This window comes from Arachis ipaensis, chromosome B07, assembly GCF_000816755.2.
Source record: "Arachis ipaensis cultivar K30076 chromosome B07, Araip1.1, whole genome shotgun sequence".
NCBI lineage: Eukaryota > Viridiplantae > Streptophyta > Magnoliopsida > Fabales > Fabaceae > Arachis > Arachis ipaensis.
Window position 1 is genome coordinate 25,006,754 of NC_029791.2, and position 6,608 is coordinate 25,013,361.

A 6,608-nucleotide genomic window follows, 5' to 3' on the forward strand; every position below is an offset into this window, starting at 1 on the left:
CTAACATGAGAGTTCATAAAGTAAAATAGCAACATAGAATAATAAACAAGGTAAATAAATAAACTAGAATGCTAAAAATATTAAAAGTAAAAGAGAAACTAAATTAAAGGAACATTGAACCTGGAATTGAGAAGAAATAAACCTAAAACTAAGAGAAATCCTAAAACCTAGAGAGAGGAGGGAGCCTCTCTCTCTAGAAACTACATCTAAAACCTAAATTGTGAATAATGATTCAATGTGTCTTGAGTCTCTGTTTGTCCCCTCGCTTTAGTCTGCGTTTCTGGGCCGAAAATTGGGTCCAAACTCAGCCCAAAATCGCCCTCAGCATTTTCTGCGATTTCTGCAGGTAGCGCATGTCACGCGTACGCGTCAGTCACGCGTACGCGTCGATGGTCATCCTCGCTGGTCAATGGGCTCCTCATGAACATTGGGTTATATCAGTTCTTCAATAGGAAATTTCTCAGTGGGCTTAGGGTCGCCAACTACTCCTATTGTGGCGTTCAATGCCAGGAGTTGTGTCTCCTTGGGCGTTGAATGCCCAGCTTGTATCCCTTTACTGGCGTTCAACGCCAGTGATGGTACTTCCTTGGGCGTTGAACGCCCAGTAAGGACTTCCTTACTGGCGTTCAACGCTAATGATGGTTCCTCTTTGGGCGTTAAACGCCCAGTAAGGAGTTCCTTACTGGCGTTCAACTCGAGATCATCCCCTTCAAATTTGGCCTCAATGTCCACTGTAATGACCTTGCACTCTTCTCATGGGTTCACTTCAGTGTTACTAGGAAGAGTGTTAGGAGGGGTCTCAGGGATTCTCTTACTCAGTTGACCAACTTGTATCTCCAGATTTCTGATGGAGGACCTAGTTTCTGTTATGAAACTGTGAGTGGTCTTAGAGAGTTCAGAGACTATGGTTGCTAAGTCAGAAAGGCTCTGCTTAGAAGTCTTCATCTATTTTTGAGAAGATGAAAATGGTGGTCTGTTGTTAAACTTATTCTGGGTTCTTCTACCTTGATTATTGTTGGAGCCTTGCTGAGGCTTCTGTTCATCCTTCCATGAAAGGTTAGGATGATTTCTCCATGAGGAGTTGTAGGTGTTTCCATAGGGTTCTCCCATGTAGTTTACCTCTTCTATCATGGGTTGATCTGGATCATAGGCATCTCCATCATATGAGGTGTCTTGAGTGCTGCTAGTTGTAGCTTGCATTCCAGTTAAATGCTGAGAGATCATATTGACTTGTTGAGTCAAGATCTTGTTCTGAGCCAATATGGCGTTCAGAGTGTCAACTTCTTGGACTCCTTTCTTCTGAGCTACCCCATTGTTCACAGGATTTCTCTCAGAAGTGTACATGAACTGGTTGTTTGCAACCATTTCAATGAGTTCCTGTGCCTCTTCAGGCATTTTTTTTTAAGTGGAGTGATCCACCAGCAGAGTGATCCAAGGACATCTTGGATATCTCAGATAGACCATCATAGAAAATACCTAGGATAGACCATTCTGAGAGCATGTCAGGAGGACATCTCCTGATCAGTTGCTTGTATCTTTTCCAAGCTTCATAGAGGGATTCACCCTCTTTTTATCTGAAGGTTTGTACTTCCACCCTGAGCTTGCTCATCTTTTAAGGTGGAAAGAACTTGGCCAAGAAAGCATTGACCAACTTTTTCCAAGAGTCTAGGCTTTCTTTGGGTTGAGAATCCAACCACATCCTAACTCTGTCTCTAACAGTAAAAGGGAAAAGCATAAGCCTGTAGACCTCAGCATCCACTCCATTGGTCTTAACAGTATCACAGATTTGCAAGAATTCAGATAAGAATTGATGTGGATCTTCCAGTGGAAGTCCATGAAATTTGCAATTCTGTTGCATTAGAGAGACTAACTGAGGCTTAAGCTCAAAGTTATTTGCTCTAATAGCAGGTATGGAGATACTTCTTCCATAGAAGTCAGAAGTGGGTGTAGTAAAGTCACCAAGAACCTTCCTTGCATCTCCTCCATTGTTCTGTTCGGCTGCCATGCTTGTATTTTCTGTTTCTTGTTCAAAAAGTTCTTTGAGATCTCTTCCGGAGTGTTGTGCTTTAACTTGTTGTAAACGCCTCCTTAGGGTCCTCTCAGATTCAGGATCAGGATCAAAGAGAGGTTCTTTATCTCTCTTCCTGCTCATAAACAAGAAAAAGAAGAACAAGAAAGAAAGAGAATGAAAGTTTCTATGTCAAAGTATAGGTAACTTCCTTTGGGGTGTGAAGAAGAAAGAAGAATGAGGGTAGAAGAATGAGATGAAGAATTCAAAAATTAAGAAGTAAAAAGAGAAACTAGAATTAAAATATTTTTGTTTTTATTTTAGTTATTTATTTAATTTCAAAAACAAGAAGAAAATTAAAAGCTAATTAACTAAAAAGATTTGAAAATTGAAGAATGATTTTCGAAAAAGAAGAAAGAGAAAGAAGTGAGAAGTTTTCTAAAATAGAAGAGAGAGGAATTAGTTAGGAAGTTTTGAAAAAGAGAAAAGAGAAAACAAGTAACTAATTAAAAAAGATTTAAAATTAAGATAAGATAGGAGATTTGAAAAAGATTTAATTTTAAAATTTAAAATTAGAAAAGATATGATAAAAATTTAAAAAGATTTGATTTTGAATTTTGAAATTGGAACAAGATAAGATAAAGATTTGAAATTAAGTTTGAAAAGATAAGATATGGTGAAGATTTGAAAAGATAAGATTTGAAATTTGATTTTTGAAAAAGATTTAATTTTGAAACTGAAATTTAAAATTTGAAATTTTAATTTTGAAATTGAGTTTTAAAAATTAAATTTGAAATAAGATAAGATAGGAATTTTGAAATTTAAAGAAAGATAAAAAGATAAGATAAAGATTTGAAAAAGATATGAAAAGATAAGATTTAAAATTTGAAATTTGACTTTACTAACAAGAAAACACCAATCTTAAAAAATTTTAAATCAAGATAAAAAAAGAAAGTGAAATTTTAGAAAATTTTTAATAAAGATAAAGGAGATATTTTTTATTTTTTGAATTAATGAAGAAAGAAAAAAACAACCAAAAGACACCAAACTTAAAATTTTTAAATCAAAGATACTAACTTTTTCTAAAAGAAAAACACCAAAAGACACCAAACTTAAAAATTTTAAGATCAAAACAAGAAAAGAAACAAGAACAACTTGAATACCAAGAAATAAAGATAAATAAAGAACACAGAAACAACACCAAACTTAAGAACTGACACTAGACTAAAACAAAAGACACTATTTTTGAAAATTTTTGGAAAAGACATTAAGAAAGTTCGAAACTTTAACAAGAACAAGAACAAGAACAAAAGATTCACACAAAAGACAAAGATAAATAAAGAAAAGAAAAGGTTTTGAAAAATTTTTTGAAAAGAAAACAAAAGACACAAAGAAAATAGTAAAAAGTACCTAATCTAAGCAACAAGATAATCCGATAGTTTGTCAAATCCGAACAATCCCCGACAATGGCGCCAAAAACTTGGTGCACGAAACTGACTTTGCACATTTCGCACAGATAGATCGACAAGTATACCAGGTCGTCCAAATAATATCTCAGGTGAGTGAGGGTCGATCCCACGGAGATTGTTGGTTTGAGCAAGCAGTGGTTACCTTGCAGATCTTAGTTAGGTGGATAGAAAATATAGTTGTCAAGAGAAAACGCATAAAGCAGAATAATTAAATAAAACATTATTAGATAGGTGTAAAATCAATGGTGTGAGAACGGTTGAGGCTTCGGAGATGCTTCTTCCTTCTGGATAAACTTTTCTCACCATCTACTCCAATTTCTGATTGATTCATTCTATGGCAGGCTGTATATGATTAACGCCGGGTCAGCGGTCATCCAATCTGAACGGGGTGAAGCTCTAGCAGTTCATTCCCTTGGTGATCCTACTCAAAATGCCACAGACAATGTCGGATCTTTCGGATCAAAGAACGCTGCTCCTTTGGTTCTAGCCTATACCACAAAGGCCCTAATCGTCCCGCACCTCGGCTGAACTAATGTCTCGAGAAGTCCCCAATGAAGCCGTGGATTAGCCATCTAAGAGATATATAATCAAGTTGGTGGTTCAATACTATCCCGTCAAGGACTCGCAAGAATCCATGTGGAATTGGGATGACGGTCAAGTTACACTCCCAATCCATTAGGATGAAGAACGAAGATACATCTTAGAATAGAATCAAGCATAGGTTGAAATAGAATAATGATATTATTAATTCATAAGAATTGGCAGAACTCCTAACCTTAACCTTAGGAACTTAGTGACTTATATTGTACATAGAATAGTGTTTGAATGTAAGATATGCTGGAGAGAGAGATCTAAACATGGTTGATCTTCTCCTATATACACTAATCTGCTAACTAAGAATTACAGAAAATAAGTTAAGCTAGTCCTATAGTGCGAAAATCAACTTCTGGGATCCACTTGGTGAGTGTTTGGACTGAGCTTGGAGTATCTCCACGTGCTAGGACTCCTTAGGAGCGTTGAACGCCAGCTTGGGACTCCTATTTGGGCGTTGGACGCCAGCTACTCCCTTTTGGGGGTTGGACGCCAGGAATGGGGCTGGTGGCTGGCGTTGAACGCCAATTTTGGGCCTTTATTTCCAAAGCAAAGTATAGACTATTATATATTTCTAGAAATTCCTGGATGTTAGCTTTCCATAGCCGTTAAGATCGTGCCATTTGGACTTTTGTAGCTCCAGAAATGCTCCTTTAGAGTGCACGGAGGTTAGATCCTGACAGCATCTGCAGTTTTTTCTCTGTCTCTAAATCAGACTTTTGCTCAAACTTCTCAATTTCAGCTAGAAAATACCTAAAATCACCATAAAACACACAAACTTAAAGTAGAATCCAAAAATATGAATTTTTTACTAAAACTTATGAAAATATAATAAAACTTAAACAAAACATAACAAAAACTATATGAAAATGATGCCAAAAAGCATATAAAATATCCGTTCATCAACCAACTCTCAAAAGTTCTAACTCTTGTACCATAAATACTGAGGCCCTGTTGTCACAGTGTGTAACACACATCTTGAGAATTTTTTCCCTGTCCTTCTCAACAGCAGCTAGTAGCTACTCAGAAAACCGATTACCGACTGCCATTTGTGCTTGTGCCTCTCTACCCTTCCTGACAAATAACTGCTGCAACCTCTCATAAATACATCTAACAATGGCTGAAATCGGTAAATACTGCGTACAGGAGGATTAAGCTCTTGATTTTCAAGAATATCACTTATATTGGTATTAGCCACATGGATGCAAGAGGTTAGACACACCACAAGTTTGGTATGCGGAACCAAAATTTCTTCACTGTCCGAATCTGCAAAGAAGATATATCAGTAAAAAAGTTTGTACAGTCTATGGCATCAACATCATAAACCAAACGCCATTGCCATATAGTATCCAAAGATAAACCAAATAGATAAACAGACCATGGAAATCTCAAATCTTTCTTAAAATTTCTATATATAGTTTTTCTTCCTTTTGCTACTAATTATTGGAGTACCCTCCATCGGTCATAAACTATCTAACGAGTAAAAAGAATAGCAACATATAAATGAAAATCTAGAACTTGTCATCACTTGTTTTTGTAGTATCACCGGCCAAAGGTTGCTGCCCAGATTTCAGGGTGCTGACTTGGTCATATCAAACAACAAAGGAAATACCATATTCAAGAAATCTGGATTGCCAAACGCTTTTATAACCTGGTAAAGTATACTAAAATTAATCAAGATTTTATACTAGTTATCCTCTACTGTTTTATAGGAAAAACACTAAATTACTGAAATAGTTATCCTCTGCTATTTTTAATAAACTCAATACTAGGCACAAACCTGTTCATATAGCCTGGGAAGACTGCAGACACAACAGAAAATTTGTGAATCTCTAAACGAAAATAACTCAGCTGAAATAAAGTTTAAATAATCCAACAGCAAAGGCAGAAGAAAACCACTTACTTTTCTTTTACTTGCCTATGATGATGATGACATGCCTTCACAAATAAGGGAAACAATTTCACCTATGTACAAGTTAAGGGTGACTCGTTCCCCACTGGTATATTCTTCCCATAGTTTTCAGATATGTTGGAAACACTTTTATCATCTTCAAATCTGCATGAGAATTAATATTTTTTAGTATTCATACAGTACTTTTATTATCACCAAGAGATTGTGTTAGGTGAGCTGTGAGCATATTCAGTAAAGCAGACAACCTATGTTATCTAGATTTAAAATTCAGATGCCTGCAATAATTTACACCCAGGTATATTCATTACATAATCTCACCAGTGCATATTCAACCAATACAACACTCCACGTAAAAGGTACAGCTTTTAGCAACAGTTAGTCCTCAAATGGCATTAAAATCAAAGCATGATCTACAGAGGCCAGTTTTGTCATTTATCTAAATAATTATAACTGCAGCACGACATATGTTGCAGTGTGATGTGTCCACCTTACAATCTAAAGTGACCTAGAGTTGGACACGTTTCAGCTATATTCTTAATATTCTTTTTATTAGAACAGGAAAGATATTTCTCAAACTGCCAAGTGATAAGTATAAAGTGAAACATATCAAGGCTGATATCAAGTTTTA

General features: G+C 36.0%; 1 long non-coding RNA gene across 3 annotated transcripts; it reads right to left on the minus strand.

Annotated features, from left to right (window-relative positions):
- Nucleotides 4,769–6,608, minus strand: LOC107608160. Of its 3 annotated transcripts, none has more exons than XR_001612743.2 (5): nucleotides 6,299–6,608; nucleotides 5,972–6,124; nucleotides 5,849–5,870; nucleotides 5,004–5,719; nucleotides 4,769–4,821 (listed from the first exon to the last, which is right to left on the minus strand). It is a non-coding gene; the product is annotated as an uncharacterized LOC107608160 (long non-coding RNA). The 3 variants fall into 3 exon arrangements; XR_002351282.1 differs by having other exon boundaries at nucleotides 6,226–6,608; XR_001612742.2 differs by having other exon boundaries at nucleotides 5,972–6,608.